The sequence below is a fragment of the Taudactylus pleione genome, unplaced genomic scaffold, assembly GCF_031769625.1.
Source record: "Taudactylus pleione unplaced genomic scaffold, aTauple2 ptg000381l, whole genome shotgun sequence".
NCBI lineage: Eukaryota > Metazoa > Chordata > Amphibia > Anura > Myobatrachidae > Taudactylus > Taudactylus pleione.
Window position 1 is genome coordinate 1,915,855 of NW_028284782.1, and position 20,421 is coordinate 1,936,275.

A 20,421-nucleotide genomic window follows, 5' to 3' on the forward strand; every position below is an offset into this window, starting at 1 on the left:
TGGCCACACCTAATGTTTTTGCAATCTCTCTGATGGGTTTGTTTTCAATTTTCAGCCTAATGATGGCTTGCTTCACTGATAGTGACAGCTCTTTGGATCTCATATTGAGAGTTGACAGCAACTGATTCCAAATGCAAATGTTACACCTAGAATCAACTCCAGACCTTTTACCTGCTTAATTAATAATTAAATAATGAGGGAATAGCCCACACCTGTCCATGAAATAGCTTTTGAGTTCATAGTCCCATTACTTTTGGCCCCTTAAAAAGTGGGAGGCACATATTGAAACTGTTGTAATACCTACACCGTTCACCCGATTTGGATGTAATTACCCTCAAATTAAATCAGAAAGTCTGCAGTTAAAGCACATCTTGTTTGTTTCATTTCAAAGCCATTGTGGTGGTGAATAGAGGACAAAATATGAAAATTCTGTCAATGTCCCAATATTTATGGACCTGACTGTATGTATGTATATATATATATATATATATATACACACACACACACATATATACATACATACACACACACACAGATATAAATATCAACACAATAGGGAAGTCCAGTAACACACTCCTGGCGCACCCACAAGCATGCGGCACACAGGCCATCAGATATGGTACCGTGTAGCACCCAACTGTATGTGACCGACCTCGCAAATACATGAATTTATGTAAGTGAGGCCCGAGATAAGCCCTTCCCCCACACCTGCCAGGACCATAGGAGAAGAAAAGGGATAGGTATAGACTGACAGTAATGAGAAATAAAGCACAGACAGTCAGCACTAGCAAAAGTCACATACAATGCAGAAGTTAATACTCACTGCACCTTGTCACTACAATCAACCTGCGCAGATTCAGTGTCTGGGAGGGCTATAGTGCTGTGTATGCTGTCCTAGCAGGGGAGAGGTACACAGGGGGACCGGTCCGCATGCTGCCTGAGATATCTGCGATGCTGCCAGGGAAGATAGCCGCCGGAGAACTCAGAGGAGGAGTGGCCAAAGGAGGAATGCAGCTCTGCATCGCTAGACCCGAGCAGAAAGAAGTGTTGAGCTGAGGGGAGGAGCCGCTAGACAGGGAAGGCAGTCTCCCCTGGCTAGCAATTAACCCCCGGGACGCCGGTCCCAGCTGCCGGCAATTACTCCCTGGTGGTCTAGTGGTCCCACGGGGTATTCCTCCAGAGAGGGGGGCCCGCCGCCACTGCTAGCGCCTCCGGTCTGTCCCCAGAGACAGGAGGCAGCCGACTGCATATACCCGCGGGTCACCGCAAGCGGTAACCCATGTCTTACCTGATCCCCGGTGCTTCGGCAGCAGTCGTGGGATTCCTCAGAGCCCAGCTAGTACAGACTCTGGGGTCCCGCCGCGATCCCCAGATCTGTACTGGCATCGCGGCGCCAGCGGGGTGTAGGAGCAGCAGCTTGGACGTCCAGTAGAAGGTCACGCTGCCACTCTGAAGAGTGTAAAAAAATAAAATTAAATAAAACTCCAAAAAATAAAATAAGCTTAGGGGTTGCAATGCAGCCCCCCTGCGCACCGGGTGACCAGACTCCGGCCGAGCACCAACTTAAACTGAGGTGCCTATGGCTCGGGGGTGGGGTATAGAGGAGGATGGACCCAGTGCATCCTGGGAGCAGCAAAAGTTTTAACTGCGTGGTGCCCGTGGATCCAGATACAGCTATACCCCAAGGTCAACCCTGTGTACCCCCTATGGACCCTGAAGTAGAAATATACTTACAAGTAGGCACCGAATCAACTTATACAAACACAAACGTTAGTAGGATTCCAGTGCTATATAGCTTGGTCCTATTAGAAATAATATACTAATACTGGGCATATACTATACAATGATCTGTCAGATATCTGTCCAATCTGGCTAGTTGGAATGAAAATCTGGTGATGTATGGGAGCAAATTGTCAGGTCGCAGAAACGCTGCTAGCAAAACTCATCCACAACCCGCCGAAATCACCAGCACAATTACTGATGTTGTGGCCCGGCGGAGGTAGATGGAGTCACAGTACATGCGTCTTAATACAGACGCTTGGTACTGCCAACTCAAAAAACTCAACGTAAAATATAAAATAAAAGCTTAGGACTGCCTGAGCCATTATAAAAGAAACCTGCCACACCAAACAAAAAACTGAAGTCCTATGGCTAGGGGTGGGGTGTATATGGAGGAGGACCCAGGGCATTCTGGGAGCCAAAGCTTTATCTGTTTGGTGCCTGGTTTTCCAACCATAATATCCCCATGGTATCCCTGTGGACCCCGAAGAATAGAATACACAGTATGATACAGTGTAATGAACACCTTGCAGTATGTGTAATATGGCACAATGTAGTGTGCAACCGCGCTATATAGCTTGCGATAGTCCTCACACTTAAATAGCAGATGTGAGGTACAATGAACCCCCAAATACCTTAGTATGTCAGAGCATAGTAGAAAAAAAGGGACAGGTATAAACTGACAGTATAGAAAATAGAGATTAGCGCTAGACAGTCACATACAAACGCAGAAAAAAAAACATTACATGTCTGCAATGGGCACTAAAGTCAACTACTCAGACCACAGTGGCTGTTAGGATATAGCACTGTATGACCTGGCCCGTGGGAGAGGTATACAGGGAGACTGAATCCAGCTTTTCCCGGAAACCTGCTTGCCTAAAATGGCTGCCGCACGTCTCTGGGGGCGCAGAGGGTGAGGGAGGAGCAGCTCAGGGAACACAAAGACCGCAAGGGAAAGGACCCCTGAGCTGGAGGAGGGGTTGCAGGGAGAGCGCTTTATCCCCTGGCTGACGTTAACCACCGGGTCCCCTTCATAATATGCCTCTGCGCCAGTATCGTTATGCCCCAGTGGTCTAGTGGAGTAGTGGGCGAACCAGTGTCCACATCAGCGTCTCCGGTCTGTCTCCTGAGACAGGAGGCAAGTCTGCACTAAGACGCGGGTCCCCGCAAACAGAGTTCCACCTTACCTGTCCCCTGGATTCCCGGGCTGCAGTCTGGGGTCCAGGGAGCCTGCTACCTGTCCAACTCGGAGCCCCGTCGGGAGTACCTAGCACAGGCTTAGTTTCACAGCACCACGAAGTGGTGATGGGGCGGAAGCACAGACGTTCGGAGGACAGTCTGGTGCTGCTCGCCCGCTTGGTAAAAAAATAAAAAGTAAATGAAATCATAAAATTAAAGCTTGGGCTGCTTAATGCAGCCCTCTGCTATAATGGTGGTCCAGCTGCTTGCCGGACACCAACGAAACTGAACTGCCCTCAGGCTGTGGACGGGGTATAGGGGGAAGGACTGGAGCATCCTGGGATTGAAAAGCTTTGCTGTTGGTGTCGGGTCCCCCAGGTCCCACCTACACCCCAATGTCTCCCTTTGGAGCCCTATGGACCCTAAAGAAGAAAAGTCATTGTTTTAAAAATTGTTACATTACACCTTCATCCACTGACCTCTTCAATTGTTTGGAGCTCATCTAGCATTCACAGGATACAAGCAGATACAGATGCCTTTAGAAGCAGTAAGATGTTTATTTGATCCAATAAAAGGTCTTTAAAAACTGAATTTTTCCTAGTTGAAAGTTTTAGGAAGGATACAGCATACAGAAACATCCCTCTATATTCACTCCTCCATGTTAATTTTCAGAGCCACGGAAGCCCTTTTTAAACACTTTCAACATATGTTGGCAGTAATTAAACAAAACCTTCCAAATTTGGAGTGCAACTCAAATGACAGCAAACTGTCAATTGTATTCTTCCTTTGAATAAATAACAGGGGGGGGGGGGTGTGACCTCCATATGATACCCCTATGCTATGATACAGTACGACACTTAACCAATATTATCTATTTGGATTTAAACAGTAGGAGGAACAGTAAACCATGCATTTCCTCAATTCTACAGGAAATTCTAATAACAGAAACTATCCTTGTGCCCAAGTTACCTGCTGTCTAATATGGATTAAATCAACCCAGACACACCAGATCGACTATTGTACATTTTAAAGAAATGTTTTTGGTCAATTTAATAGTAAATCAGGCTTTTACCAATGTCAGGATAATTAACATGTTTTCCTATGTCAGAATATCTCAAAAATAAAAATGGCAAAGACATATAGATCAAATATTTTAAAATGTTTCTCTAAGTGCAGAAGATAGCAGTGGGACTAAAGCCCAGTCAGTTCTGCAGTGCTTGACAAACTATTCCAGCATAGCAGTGCAAACAATTAAATATACAACTGTAAAATACATTAAAACATTAGCCAACAATTTAATTATTTTTAAAACAATATTTGTCAAGTCCTTGAGCAGGGACTTAAACTTTGTTGGTGCTGCAATTACCAGACACTGTTCTGATGCCACAGCTAACTGCAATAGGTATTAAAAATGTATATGCTACATTACATATTGAATCTACATTAAGTGCATAGGGTTGGCATTTCCCTTTGATGGCTTCACAGGAAATTATCAATTTTCCTATATGGTGGTAGCCATCTTAGCCACATGGTGCGGATATGCAGCCACAAGTGCACACTGTTTTAAAATGGAATTAAATACTTACACATACATATACTTTGTTGTAACACCATGATTGCACTGGGTAGAGCCCCATATTGCCACCAGAATAGCCCAAGATTTGACAGGAGACAGAATGCTATACACCCTTGGATTCAAGTAGTATACACCAAATGTTGCCCTTACAATCTGCACATCGCAAGGAAAATAGTTTCATCAAACAAGGGGACAGTTTTCCAAACTTCAACTGTCCAGATTTAGTGTTGGATGCATCAATCCTAAAATGTGGTAAAACCTCCCGAAAACTCTACTGCAAGTCATATGGATCCTCATGTGTATTAAATAAAAAGTAGCACAGCAGTCTCCATACAATTGAATGAGATGCATTAAACTCCGGAAAGCAAAAGTTTTCAGAGCTTTTGACTGATAGGCTACGTCATATCTATAGGTGGCTTTGCCTATAAAAGCCTGTGGGCTTCTATTTGCAAACAAGTCACCACAGAGGGATCCAAAGGACCATTTGGACTCCTGGGTCATAAATCCGGAAGTCTGTACTGGGACAGCTCTATGGAGTCTATTCAATTAGACCCACCCCACAAGTCTGTGAATAAGTGTGGCTATATGCTTAGGGTTGCGCACAAAAATCCACGAGTCAGGGGCAAGATTGGGCTGCGAGGGAAGGGAGATGAGATGACGTTGCAGCATTTACACACTGTTGCAACGACAACTCGCCCCCCTTGCAAGAAATTGGGTCATTTCACATCAGATTACCCCCAAAAAAGTGAAATGTCCAGCACCCATCTCAGATTTTTACCTCACTATTGTTCACTTTTATGGTATGATTTTAAACAGCATGGTTTCTTGTGTAAATTATGTATGCGGAACAGTAATCACACGTCAACTTAATTATTTTTTTTCTCCACAGAGTACCATGCTGATTTGTGGTGGTAATGTATACTTAAGCACCTAAAAATCATGGGATATCTATTGCTGATTTAGCCTAGGGTTTTTAAATTCTGTTCCAAAATCTTGTATTTTTGCTGCAACTCGAAACATATGGCAGATAAAGTAACTTGGTTTGGATTTTTGGATTTGGGAGGAAGAGTTACCTTAGGGGTTTACATTTCGTGGCGATTTTAATAAACACCCGTGACACTTCAAATAAACTGGAATACATAAGCCGCGATTAGTAAATAGTTTAATAACTTGAAAAATCAATATTTCAGAAACGGAAAGACAGTTGACATATTTGGCAGAAATAGTTTTGACATCCTCTTAACTAAAAAATGTCGTAAAAATCTGAAATGGGTGGTGGATACACCTGGTTGAACTGAAGTGGAATGACCCAGTTGAACTGACCCCATATTGGGAGAAATGTCCCAAGCGGATAATTCTAGGTAGCAGCAATAAAAAAAATGCAGGTATGCAGGCCAGATTGCTCATGATGAGCCAGTGCCCACTGTACCCTCAGTTTACTGTTATCCGACAATAGTGGACCCAGGTGTGGTCTTTGGCTGTTGTAACATACCCACGTCAAAGTTTTATGTGCTGTGCTTTCATATATGCTCTTCTGCATACCACTGTTGCACTGCATGTTTTTGTGAGTTACTATCGCCTTAAACCAATATGGCTATTGTCCACGGACTTCTCTAATTAATAAGCTATTTTTGACCACAGAAATGTTTTTTTTTATTCTGGGCACTATTCTCTGTAATATCTAGAAACTGTACAGAATGAAAATCACAGGAAACCAACAGTTTCTCTAACTACCTTGTCTGGCACCAACAATCAATCCAAAGTCACATTTACATCAAAATGACACCAATTTAGGTAACAAATTTATGCATATTTAAATATAATGGAAAGTGTTCTTATTTGAATCTCTGATGTTCCAATCTTCAAAATATCTTCTCAATCCCTGACTGATGTTCCAAACATTCTTCAAAGACAACTTCTGAAATGTATCTTTTCTCACACACACATATATATGGATCTTTCCTTCAGTTGATGTGTTTTTTTCTCATCTTCCTACTCTAAAATATTGCAACCTAATCATAAGACGCCCATACACGGTACGATTTTTTACGCGATATGGACAGTTTCGACGGGTTGTACAGACCCATCGTATGAAAACAGGTGTTTCTTGTGTGTTATGCGACCCCGATGCGCGTCCCCGCCGTCCTCTAGTTGGATCGCAGATCAGATGGTTTTGCAGAGAGACGTACGATATTTTGAGTACAATGTGATACGATCATAGGCTAAGATGCATAGAAGTGTAAAAATCAATCGTACATCATTTGACCACATCGTATGAAGAATTTCAAGGGCAATCATACACAAGACATCTTACCAACTTTGAATCGCACCGTGTATGTGCCTAAAGGTCTTAAAAAAATATATATAAATATCTGTGGATACTGGGTTCATACAAAATAAATACTGTAATCTCAGTCACTACTCAAGCAAGCAGTGATAACACTTCTGAACAAACAAAATTCAGAGAAAAACTGTCAAACACAGTCTCGCCTCCTTCGTCCCTCTAAACTTCTTGCCTACGCTCGCCTCAGATGCTTTCATCATACAACTTATGGGACCCTCTTTACTCCAGCTTTTATTCCCAACACTCCAGACACTGCAGCCCTGTTTTTTAAGTAGTTGGGTCAAAATCACGCAAAAAGTATTTATAAAAAGAGAAAAATTAAAGAGAAACACTGTGCTATTCTAACCCACTGGCACGTCCATCTGTCTCCCGTTGACCCCTCCGTCTCTCTCTCCCTTTTCCCCTCTCCATGTTTCTCCCCTACTTACCTTTAGTTGTGATTGTCAACAATTTCTGCAGCATCGCTCCTAATATCAGATAGTTCCTGTCTGATCTCCCACAATGCACTGCATTGTAGGACCCATTCAGCAACGGAAAAGTATAAATCCCTTTCAGTATTTGTACCTGGAAGTGACGTGAAGTGAGGGCGGAAGTGCGGTTTCATGCCCATGAAGGACACCAGAAGAAATTTGTCCCCTCACGGGCTTGCTTCCCTCGCCACAGGTTTATAATCCCCCTCTTTGTCCACATGGATAGTGGGGAATGACGTTGGAAAGTAACTGATTAGGTCAGGGTACAGATACTGAAGAGGATCTATCCACTTCCATTCAGCAACATGCAGCCTCAGGATTCACTACCTGTTGCTTTACAGTGACAGCTTTCCCACTGCTCATCGCAACTCCGCTCCAGCCTCCACTCCACGCTGCCAACCCCTCTCCAACCCATGCTAAAAAATAAATAAATAACTGGCCAGTCTCCCCACGGCACCACAGGGAGCCGCGGCACACAGTTTGGGAATCACTGACCTAAACTATCGTTCCAGATTATCAGACCGCTACACAGTTCAAACAAAACATCCATGTATTCTTTCTAAACTGAAACAACCGTCTAACTTCAGACTGGCCACTTTTTAGCTTTGCAATCAGACTGAACTAATATGCAATATGTTGCGCTTAACCTTGCGTATTAAACCTCTATTATTCTACAGACTACTTAGCTTGCATTCAGGGCCCCCTTAGCTCTCTATGCCTATTAATACATTGTTTTATTACTAGTTTGTTCTCAACTATAAAGTGAAATGGAACTTGTTGGCTCTGAATAAATAAATGTTAACAAATTAGATAGATCTATCTAAAGAGCATTTTAGAACGTGCCATTTAATAAGTGGGTAAATATATTAATTGACCAAAAGGAAAAACGTTGAAAATATTGGAACACAGATAAATTGTCACTGCAGTTGTTAAGTTGGAATGTTCATATAACCTAGAGGATTGCATAGCTACAAACATACATTATGGACAAGATTTACCACATCTTCTAAAAAGGCAAAGTGCATATTTCGACACAGAGCAACCAGATCTTGTCTTTCATTTTAAGTAATGTAATGGATAATTGATAGCTAGAATCTGATTGGTTGCAATGGACATAAGGCCTGATTCAGTAAGGATCGCAGTTGGTAATTCGCACGCAATAGGCCGATCAATTCACACTGCGCATGCATCGCAGTGCGCAAACTAGTAATTGCAATCGGAACTGCGCCTGCAGAGGCTACGCAGACCCAGAGCAGAGTGATTGACAGGAAGTGCAGTTTGTGGGTGGTGACTTCTGGCGAACACAGGCGTGCCAGCGCCGTTGCATGGGCGTGTATAAATTATCCACTTTGTGGCCATACGCAGCCTGAGGTCTCATAGCGTGCACTGCAGTTAGCAATTCCTGAGTGAGGTCTGACCTGCCTTAACTGTGCGTATGGGTCCGATGTTACCGATTAATTTGCTGTTGCCCAAGTGTACGGATGTGTGCAAGGGCCCACAATTCAAACTTTTTCTTTTTAGCAATGTTAGTAAATCTAGCCCAATGACACACTGTAGGCACTCTCTGATAGGTCACTAAGTAACCTAATTGTGAGTGTAAACACGGGACGATTTATTTTAACGATTTGTCGTTAATGACGTCATTATCCTTAAATCGTTTAAAATATCGTTCAGTATCTGGGGTAGAATGATGAACGAAAATCACAAATGCGCGCTCCCGTTTGCAGCTTGTAGTTTTCGTTCATCGCCCGAACCTCCTGTCCAACCTGATGATAATGTCAGGTTGAACATGTTCGAGGATGAGGGAGGGAGCCCGGCAGTGAACAAAATCTTAATTGATTTCGTTCACTGTTGTGCTCAGTGTTGTTAACAACACTGAGCACACCCCTGCCAGGGACATACAGGACGATTTTTATTTGGGGAGAAAATCATCCCATGTACACGCACCTTGAATCTATTCACTAGGAGATGTGTCTTCTGGTGACTGGCTGAAAGGTTTCCCAACATCAGAATGTTACCATTAAACACACACAGCCACAGCTGCTGCTATACACACACACGGCCACAGTTGCCGCTATAAACACATGCAAAAACACAAAGGGCCGCAGAGTGGGAACTCAATCAGTTACTATGGGAAGCAATGCAACAAGAACTATATATTTAACACCTGAATAAACTAGGGTTAGACTAATTTTTGTAAAATCTAGGAGTCAGAATATCGTCCATAACCAAAACATAGAACTTGAATAAACCACCACACATACCCCTTCAGTGCCCCACATGCCATCATACCATCACACGTCTCCTCAATGGTCATCATATTCTACCACATGCCCATACCTGCCCCAATTCATAATATGCCAAGCATTTGTGCCAATTCAAAATGTGCCACGCAGTAGGGCCCCAATTCCTGTTATGCCACGCAGGATGCCCCAAATTCATAGTATGCCACACAGTACATGTTTCCATCCCAAGAAGAAACTGGAGAAGAGATTAGAACTCCAACCATGGCAATAACACTAGAGGAGGGTATCAGTGTAGAAAATGAAGAACAGTGAAGACAGCCAGACTGAGTTCATTAGAGAACCCAGTTGTGGATCAAGCATGCACTGTGCGAAGTTTACAACATCTGTTTTAGCAGACAAACATTACTGTATATAATGTTACAATGATCATTGTTTGCAGGATTTAATCAACAAGCTGCTCCTGTATTATCCAGCTCCCCCAGGGATCACTCTCCTCATTCATTGTGCCGGCAGACAGGGAAACAGAACGGACTCCAGCCAGCCAGGCACTTGGCAGCATCTTTTACAGGTAGAAGGAAGGAGGTGGAGCCACACCGAGTGTGGCAGACACACATGACAGTCAAGCCCCACCTACTCCTGTAACCAACTCAAGGAGTGCAGCATATTTATTTATATTTGACAATTTAATTTTGTTAGTACCCAAGCTCTTACAAAATCTTAGTCGCCATGGTGACGAGGATTTGTTGAGCCCTGGAATAAACATATTTAAGACATGATTAAGGAATTTCTTTTTTTTAGTTAACAAGTTTAACATTTGATGGGGGGCACAGACCAAGCAAATTGTGAGTTTATTTAATTAAAATAAATGTATTTAACTTTTTAAAATTTCTTTATGTGTATGTATATTAAAGTACAATCTCTATTACATCTTAACGATAAAATGTATTTCACAATGCAAGCATATGAGAAAATTGCAAAAAATTTGAAAAGCAACAAAGTTATCCCCAAGTATGGAGAATCAGATCACTTGACGTTCCAAACCTGTGTTTACTTGTAAGTGTTAATAGTAACCGGAGTATAATAGAAATTTACAACAAGGAAAGTACTTTGAAATTAAACTATTATTTAATAAAGGTGACCACATATGTAATAGATCCAGAAAACACAACTCCAGTGTTCCCATTAAGCTATTACAGCAGGGCGCAGCGTTCTGACAGGTTTTTTAAATGTAGAAGTGCACCATGCCCTATTCCAGAGCGTCATGCTGTGAACCTTAAGGGGCTTTCATTCAATCACCAACTTGCTATCCATGGGCCTGTAGTGTTTACCGAAAAGGGGACGTGGCCACTAGGAAAAGGGTGTGTCTTTAAGACACACCCCTTTTCACCACTCATAGGGGCGTGCCTAGCACTTACGGACATGCTGGGCTGCCCCCTCTCTGTGAATAGATGCCGCATTCACCAGCAGTGAGCGCTGCACTGCAATTTTTCCCACCCGTGGGACACTGCGGGCAGCGAGTGGGGATGGCACAAGGCAAGTTTTAGCAGGGTGTCACCAAAAGGGCAGGGCACATTCTGCTGTTTTGAAGTCGGGCAGAGTGCGGCACCCCGCTAAGACAGCCTAGCGGGATCGCTAGTCTGGCATTGGCACATACCCGTGTAGCTACAGGGAAGACACTGCTTCAACTGGTTTTCCTTGAATGCTGGTGACTTCAAAACTACCCAAATGTATCTGGGCTCTACTTTTACCTCCAAGTAGCCATTATGGGACCACTGTTCATGCTGGCTAGCCCCACACCTCCACCCGAGGGTAATAAAATCTGGCGTGCCAGAGGCAATGGGAACACCCTTCACTAGGTCATAATCCCTGGCGTGATTTCGGCTCTCATCACCCACAGCTTTTGCATTTGAGGACAATATGCGAAACAAAGCTCATTAAGTTTAACTTCCAACCCCTGAGATCCACAGCTGCAAAATCAAACTCTCTCAGTGACCTCCCATTATAACGGTATTGTTCCACCACCAGAGCCATCATCAAAGGGGTTACTTGCAAATTTATAAGGTTAGCAGTAGCCCACTTACTGTTATATATTGTGAGACACACAGTTAACATTGTGCCCGCAATTTGACTATTGCAGCTGGCCTGGACAGACATATTTCTTCAATATTTACTTTTTGATGTTACATAAATACTTTGTCAACTCACTGTTCGGCCATGGCTTCAAGGGACCAGCTGTTCGACAACCTGGCAGCCTTGCTGGACTTCTGTAAGACCCATTACCTGGACAGCTCCACCCTCATCGAATTGGCTCCCAGGTGAACCATGCAGTCACTAGTGATAGTTTTAGAATCCTGGCTAGCCAAGTTGCTATTATCAACTACTGTATATTTAAGATTTAGCAATGCGGTGTATTCATCATTAATGTGCCCACCTCAGTGATCAGCACCCTGCCCGAAAAAAAACCTAGAGTGTGTAGTATGGGGTCAATTCACCGAGATGCTTGTTTGAGAATTTGTTTCATGAAACTCGCACACTTTGCACTAATGCGTGCACCCAAGAAACGCATAATCTAATTAGAAATGTCAATTTATGCTACTTGAGATGAGGTTGCTTGAATTTTGTACAAAAAGCAAACTGTGAGAAGACCATGAAAAAGTGGGGAACCATCCTGAACCCCCCCAAAAAGTGACAACAAAGAGAGCAGAACCATATAGAAGGCTGTTAGTGGTCATAAGGTAAGTACTGGTGGCTTCTAAATAGTGTAAAATGGCTTTTTTTGCTAATGGTTGAAAAATGATAGGTATCAAGTTTTTTTTTTTTATCAAATTAAAGTCTTTCTAGCAGTGATTTTGCAGTATTTTTATACAAGTTTGTAAAAAGTCAGAATAAACGTGTTTAACTCCCATCTGCAAGTTCAAAAACCCCTCTCCCATCAATAAAACTCCATGACATACCTGTCCAAGATGATTTAGCCTATTATTGAGCTTTTTAGAGAAAATCACCTTTATTGGCCAAATTATGCTATTGAAATTCCTCCCAGTGCATGATTATTCATTAGGAGGGGTGTACCAGAGGTTCTGCATTATGGGTCTGATTCAAAGATATATTCATCCGAGGATGAACGTACATGTTCCGATGTTGAAGGGTCTGCGTAGGGCCAGTTCTGCGATCTCACTCACTCACAGACCCCCCCCCCCCCCCCCCCCCCAAAAGCAGCAACACGAATGACATGCTGCGGCGTTTGGTGGGCAGAGCAGGGGCATACCTGGGTGCCGTTCCCGAAAAGGGAGAAGTGTCGCCTCCTCAGACACTTGATTCCTGGCCTTTTGTGTCTGACCAGGCAACGGCCAGGCTGCGGGAGGCTTCAGCTTCCAGACTGACCAAAAGATGGTGATCCCAGCCAGCGACATTAGTCGCAGTGCTGGGATCGCAAATGTAGCAAAGCGGTGCATGACACCTTTTTCTGCATTTGCATGCGAGATGGATGGATTTGCACAGCCGCTTGTGTGCGGCTGTGTAATTCCGTCCTTCTCTGGAACATGGCCTTATGTCCCGACATTCTTGCCTTACAATAAGACTCACTACCTTTTCAGGGGGGTGTGGACAAAAAAAATGCTAATTTCTTTTGAAAAAGCGATGCGATTTTGCAATTGAATTGCAACTGAACTTCACAGTGCGCGTTCGCCATTAATGAATGGACCATAATGCCTCACAATGTTCCACAGTATGTCTCACAATGTACCAGTCTTCATCTCATGTCAAGTTTCAACCCAGGAACTATAAAACATGAAGCATAATTGCTGGCACTTACACCTAGGGGCTGCTGGCTCCACACTCAAAGGGAAGAAGTACAGATGCTCCTCACTTAACGACCAAGTCCTTTCCCATGACTAGGTCGTTAAACGAATTGGTCACTAAACGAGGAGCCATATATATTTAATAGAGATAATCGTTTTTATTTATTCTGAATAAAGAAATGGTCTAAAGGAAACTCAAACTTGATACTGTAACTGTTTTACTTTGCATAACTCTTACATACTGTACAGTACAATTAATGTCATAAAAAAAAGAGTAACATTTTAGTCATTGTACTATGGGTTCCAGCTGGTCGGAGCGCTGGTCGTAAGTCCGAGCAGTTGTTAAACAAGTAGGTTAATTGAGGAACATCTGTATTAAGCCTTCTAAAGAGTAAAGAAGTTGCCCATAGCAAACAATCAACTTCTAACTTATAGATGTACTTGCTGCAACATGCTCCTCCCTCCGTTTACTCCATCTGTGTCACACCTGTTTGTCTGCCCCTCCCCTTTAGAATGTAAGCTCTTACGAGCAGGGCCTCTACCCTCTTGTGCTTTTCCTTACTTTACTTTCACCTACTTCTTACCCCCCACCAGGGCACCTAGCACTTGGTTGGTTACGCTCTGTTGCATATCTAGGTGTTATGGTCACTTATGTTTATTATCCATGTCCTCGTCCTATTTTGTACTATCAGTTGTCAAATTATTTTTTTGTGTACTTTGTAAGGCACTGCGGAGCACTTGTGGCACCATATAAATAAAGGAGGATAATAAAAATAATAATAATAAAAGGCTACCTCAAAAGGTGATTGGTTCCTATGGGCAACTTGTCCACTCTAGTTCCTGCTTAGTGTCAGAACATGAAGCAAGACCGATGCATTTTGTATGCCATTGTACAGTACTTCACTGCTCTGATCACGTGTTTTGAAAGCCTTAATAGGGTATGAAGTCAGGAAGCCGGAGGACGAAATGCCGACCGCCAGCTTCCTGACAGCGTAATCCCAGCAAGGGATTTAACATAGGCGTTGAAATACCGACGCCTATGTTAATCCCGATGCCGGAACACCGAGCCCCGCCATTCCGATCGTCTGCGACGGGTAAGTAGAACACTTAGCCTGGGGGCTGAAGTTTAGGGACCCCCAAGGGGACTACGGGTTAGCCAACCCACAGGGGAAGGTTAGGGCTATGCTAGGGAATGGGGAGGATAGGCACCCCCCACCCACCCCCAGGAGGGTTAGGCTTAGGGTGCAGGAAGGGGGGGGTTTAGGTACCCCTTGGGGGGAGGATAGGGTTAGGCAGTAGGGCGGGAGGTTAGGCACCCCTGAAGGAGGGTTAGGAGGACTAGGAATAGTTAAAGTACTAACCCTGTGGGGATCTTCACTGTTCTGTCTTCTGGCGTCGGTATCACATCCACAGAGATTAGTTCCGGCAGCATTTCATACCAATTCCCTTTATAGAATGGCTGTCATTCTTAATTATACACATTTTGACATTTTAAAACAGCAATTCTAGATTATTTTCTTTAAAAATCGATTTAAATAGCCATGCACCTGTGTTTATTTTTTTCTGAGCTCTACAAATCATTATCTCCTTTTCAACATTACTCTGGTTGGCAAACAAACAGAGTTTACTGCACAGACTCACGCTTGTCATGTATTGGCAGATGGAAGAGGTGGTCATCACAGCTCAGGCATCACTTAAAGTGACAAGGAGAGTGTCATTGGGTAGAAGTGAAAGGGGCTTTCCAAAGCCTCTCTGATTACTACATCATATGTAACATGACTTTGGATGAGGTGGTAATCCATAATCAAATAATAGCAGCCAGAAGAAAAAATACAAGGGAAACTAGCGAAGTTGGTATTAATATTAAAAATATCAACTTTATAATATACTAGCTGTTGCCCGCGACTTCGCCCAAAATGAAATCTCTCTGCCAACTTTTTTATTTGAGGGGTCCGTGTCGTAGGAGTGGCCTATGTGACCAGTAGTGCTATGCAGACTGGTGGCAGCAGCGCCTTCACCCACACCAACATCACTCTGTGCCCTGTGCACAGACTGATATGTAGCCTATCCTATTCAAGTGAACGCAGCCCCAAAGCACCTCTCCCATCACCCCTTACCAGTCGCACACATGATGCCACACCTATCTCTTGCATTGATGATGTGAATAAGTTTTGTTTTTGTTATTGCTCAGTTTTAACTTGACGGATCGAGATGAAACAAAGTGCAGGTTATTTCTAGGAGTTTCCACTACAAAATGGTGCAGTTTTTTTTTTTTACACACACTATGTTTACTCCACAATTTCTGGTTTGTTATACCAGGTTGGATCCTTAAAGGCTGTGAATCATAATCATACAGGAGTAGCAGCAATCATTAACCACTTACCGGGCAAGGTCAGCTGGGCTTTAACTGACACGATGTGCATAACGGATTTCCTTCTGCTGCTCCAGCCCCACTGGGAGTGATATTGCGGTCTATGACCAACAACACTCCCGAAATCGAGCCCCAGAATCCCAAGCAAACAGAACTCTGGGGTACATGCGCCAGAATCAAAAGTGTGAGGAAGGTAATTTAGTGCTTGGGGGGGGTGGAACTATCTGGCTGACCTCTGCGTGTGCAAAGATCAGCTGCTGCAAAGGGGACTGATGATCGGTGATGAACCACGCTCTGTAGTATGGTATGGAGGAGTGGGGTGTGAGGGTAATGTTACAGGGGAGTGGTACTACCCCTCTTAATAAATGGTTTGTGGTGGAAGGGTTTCCTACCAGGGTGGGTACCGAAGACACTGGAGGTTGGAAGGACTTTGCCACTAGGGAGTTATTACCACGGGTTTGGATTAACAGAGACAGTAAAAAGGTCGACAGTGTCTAGATAGACACCAGATGTTAGTCAATAGGTTGACAGGGACAAAAGGTCGACAGGTACAAATGGTCGACAGGATCAATAGGTCCACATGAAAATGGTTGACACTTTTTTTTTTTTTAGCTCTTCACCCTAACCCTCCCCTTGGTGCCTAACCCTCCGTAAGTGCCCAACCCTAATCCTCCCTCCTGGTGCCTAACCCTAAACGTCAAGGTAAGTGCCTAACCCTTCAGTAAGTGCCCAACCCTAAAAGTAGGGGTTAAGTGTCGACCTTTTGACCCTGTCAACCTTCTTACATGTACACCTTTAATGTGTCAACCTTTTGACTGTCTAACATCTGGTGTCTATCTAGACATTGTCAACCTTATTACTGTTTCTCTATGGTCTGGAACCCTATTACCACTAACGGATGGGGAAAATGCCAATGGGGATGTGTTAATGCAGGGATGTGTAGTACAATTACAATTGGGCAATATGGAGATGGGGGAATTATTTTTCCCCAATAAAATCTTTAAATACATTTTTTTAAATAAACTAAATTTAATTTCAAAATAAAAAAAAATAACTATTTCAAACCGGTTGGAAACAAATTAGCCAGTTAAATGGTTAAGGCTGGGCATACCCTACACAACAAATTGGAAGAATTGATGTTTTGAGGCAAATTGGGACAAATTGTGCAAAAGTGTATGCCCCATTGCACGCTTCCGCGGGTGGAAAGCAATTTTGTGTGATCGGCCGTGCTGCACAGCCCATCACACAATATCGCACGTGGGGCTGTGTAGTTTAATGAAGGACAGAACAAGTGATCGTTCTGTCGTTCATTAAATCTTCTAACGTGTACAGGAAATCTTTCACGGTCCGGGGCGAAAGTAAACCGACTGCCGGTCGTCTAGTGTGTACCCAGCCTTAGCGGTTAGGGACTTTGTTAGTGAAATAAATATATATATACACATACACACATGCATAACACATGATCAGTCTGCCATTGCAGCTTTGCAACCCCAATATCTTCAAGTAGAGCCACCTTTTGCTATGTTTCACCTAAATACTGTAATCCACTGAACGTTCCTATGGCAGTTGCACCCCACTATTTTGTGGGTGTGACCCAAGCTTTCCCACTGCCCTGAGGTGCATCACTCCTGCCAATCTGTTTCATCCTGTAAAGGGCTCTACACCAACCACCCCATTGATCCTACAGCCACATCCTCTCCACACCAGCTACGATCACCCCAAAAAATACGAGGCAGTGCCTGTTCAGCACCCTGCACTCCACCCCAGAAATACATAGCCACCTCCCGCCTCTTACCGCACACCAGGCACTCTCTCTCCCGCCACTCACAGCCGGTGATGTGCCACCCTCCTCTCACATGCTGCTATGTGCTGCTGCTCAGCTCCCCAACCCCCAGCCCGAATCTCGCCAGATTGCCCCACCCACCTAAGGGCGTCCGCCTCCCTCCGTACGGGTGTTGTGCCCGCTACATCGAATCCTTACAGCAAGGTGCCCTGCCTATTCCCCAGAGACAGGCTGGGTGTCCCTATAGCCCCTCACCCTTCACTTATCTGGCTGCTACCGCTTCTACCCCTACCATACCTTAACGGGGTGTCTCACACCCCCCCTCCCAACACAGTACAGGGTGTCTCACCGGGCGGCGGGCCTCTGCCGCTTCTCTCGCTTTTCCTGCTGCAGTCTCTCGCGCAGCCGCGGTCTCCTCGAGACTCTCTCTCTGTCTCTCTCCGCCTCGCGGCGCTGTCTCGGGCTGTCTCGCGCACTCTCTCTCATGCGCGCGCCCGCAGCGGTCCCTTTAAGAGTGAGTCCAGGTTGAGAGCAAGCAGAGCGCGCTTCCGCGTCTGAGGGGCGCGGCTAGCTTACCGGGGCGGGGCTTATTGCCCAAAATAATGTATTAGTAGCTCGTTTCTCTGGGTGGAGGGGAGGGAAATATGTGTGCGCCGTCGCGCGCCTGGAGAGCCACCGGGTGGGTGGAGCGCATGCGCAGTATTCTGTCTTTTTTTTTTTTTTTTTTGGTAATGCGGAGTGCGCGGGCATGAGCTGGTGTTATTATTGCCCAAAACAGGCGGGATGAGGGACCCAAATGGACTTAAGTGTTGTCCCAAGGTTAAGGATAAACAGCCTCTTGTTGATTATAGTTCTATTCATATATTATTTTTGCATGTGGCTTGTTTTATGGAATTCAAGACACCTTCATGCCATCTGCTCCCCATGTAGAGGTAGTTTGGAGTTTTTAAAATACACATGTTCAGCAGCAGCAACTATATGAAATTAAATCGTACAAATATGAAAATGTTTTATACATTGAAAGTTAAAAATAAGAACCTTTGCTTATTATAATTTCACAATTGTGACACAATTGTTTAGTTGCAAATGCCAAATTAACATTAGTCATACCACAGTTCAAATGCCCATTTTTAGTTAAGGACGAGCACCCTGCCCTAGGCTAATATAAGTGGCGTCCAGGGGCTTATTTATAATGGTTGCAGGGTGTGCAGTGTACACAGGCCCCTGGGTCCAGGGGGCACACCTTGCACCCATATTATACTTACCACTCTGGGTCCCACGTCGGCACCAGTGACAGTGCTGAAAAAAACGCCTGGAAAATGGCAGCCACGGCCATATTCCCTGTGTTTTACGCATTCACAGTATGGAAAACACAGAGACCTGCGCATTCGCTGTAGACTGGGCACAGACTAGTGACCAAAGTACAACTGAGGAGCTGCGCTCAGTGCGCTGCCGGCCACCAGAAAGAGGAGGGGGCCCCCTTCTCTCTTGAAACACCCCTGGCAGCGTCCAACAATATCTAGTTGGGAATTTCTGTGTCATGGCACTATAGTGGGCATGACCATCATCCAAATGGTTTGGCTAGCACTTTAGAACGTGCTAGGCAACACTATATCCTAGTGACCACTATACAATGCAGAGAGCATGCCAGTGACTGCCATATAATACAGAGTGCAAGTTGCTACCATGAACTATGAATAGCATCCAAGCGACTGCCAGGCACAATAGAGACTAACCAAGTGACTGCCTTACAATACAAAGACCATCCAAGCTGCTGTCATACAATACAGATACCATCCTATTGACTGCCATGCAATACATAGAGCATCCTAGTGACTGCTGTACAATACAGAGAGCATTTTAGTGATTGCCGTACAATACAGGGCATCTTACAGACCATAATACAATACATAGAGCATCTCAGTGACCACCATTTAATACAGAGTGCATCGTAATAACTCACATAAAATACAGAGACCATCTTAGTGAGTCACACAATACTGAGAGCATCCTAGTGACAGTCCAGTGCATCATGCAGAGTTTTTAAAAAATCAAGAAGAAACGGTTTACTGTAGTGACATTTTTTCTAGTGTGTATTTTCTACCAACGAAATATTTTAAGACTTGGACACCAGAAAAAAAAATGTGGAATAGAAACAGTTCACGGACTTGAACTTATGTAAATGTCCCATGCGTCACACAGAGAATCACCCAATACAGAGAGCATCCTACAGACTGACATACAATACAGAGAGCATCATACAGACCAACATACAATTCACAGAGCATGCTAGTAAGAATCACGCAGCTACTTACCTGCCCAAGGTATTTTAATCCAGCTGTATTTTCTCTCTGCTTCAACCGCATGACATACAGTATCTTCCATTATTTCTGTTATGAGCCACCGCACTACTCGCCTTAGATACCAGCCTGCGCTTCCTCTCAGCAGTATCCAGAAATGACCTGCACCTCAGAACCTTTCATTGGGTTCCAGCCTTTGCCTCATCTCAGCAGTTTCCACTTTTTCGGTGCATCTCAGAATCACTAACTGGATTGCAGCCTGTGTTTATTCTTGAGGTACCACCTATATCTCAGTACCTTGTCCTATATCTCACTGCCGCTAGCAGTATACCTGGATATCCTTGGCTCAGGTTTCCTTGCTGCCTGATCCATTCTTCAACCATTCACGCTGATGCCACCAGTCCTCTGCATAAACTCCTACTACTTTGAGTGTACGTCCTGGGGGTACCCGAGTACCTGAGAGAGTATCAATCTCTACGGGAAAGGTTGCTGCTCTCTTACCTGGTTCTAAGAGTTTATGCGGTTACTAGGGCGTGCCGTAACAATACCCATACATTGTGTAAGGGTTCCGGAAAA

At 44.2% G+C, this 20,421-nt stretch overlaps 1 protein-coding gene across 1 annotated transcript in view; it reads right to left on the minus strand.

Moving 5' to 3' along the window:
* The window catches only part of ZMYM3 (zinc finger MYM-type containing 3), a 186,193-nt gene extending 168,570 nt beyond the window's left edge, over positions 1-17,623 (minus strand). Inside the window, exon 1 of the mRNA XM_088445535.1 lies at positions 17,558-17,623. The gene's annotated coding sequence lies outside the window, so the exon portion shown is untranslated. The remainder of the gene's footprint in view (positions 1-17,557) is intronic.
* Between the last annotated feature and the right edge of the window lie 2,798 nt (positions 17,624-20,421).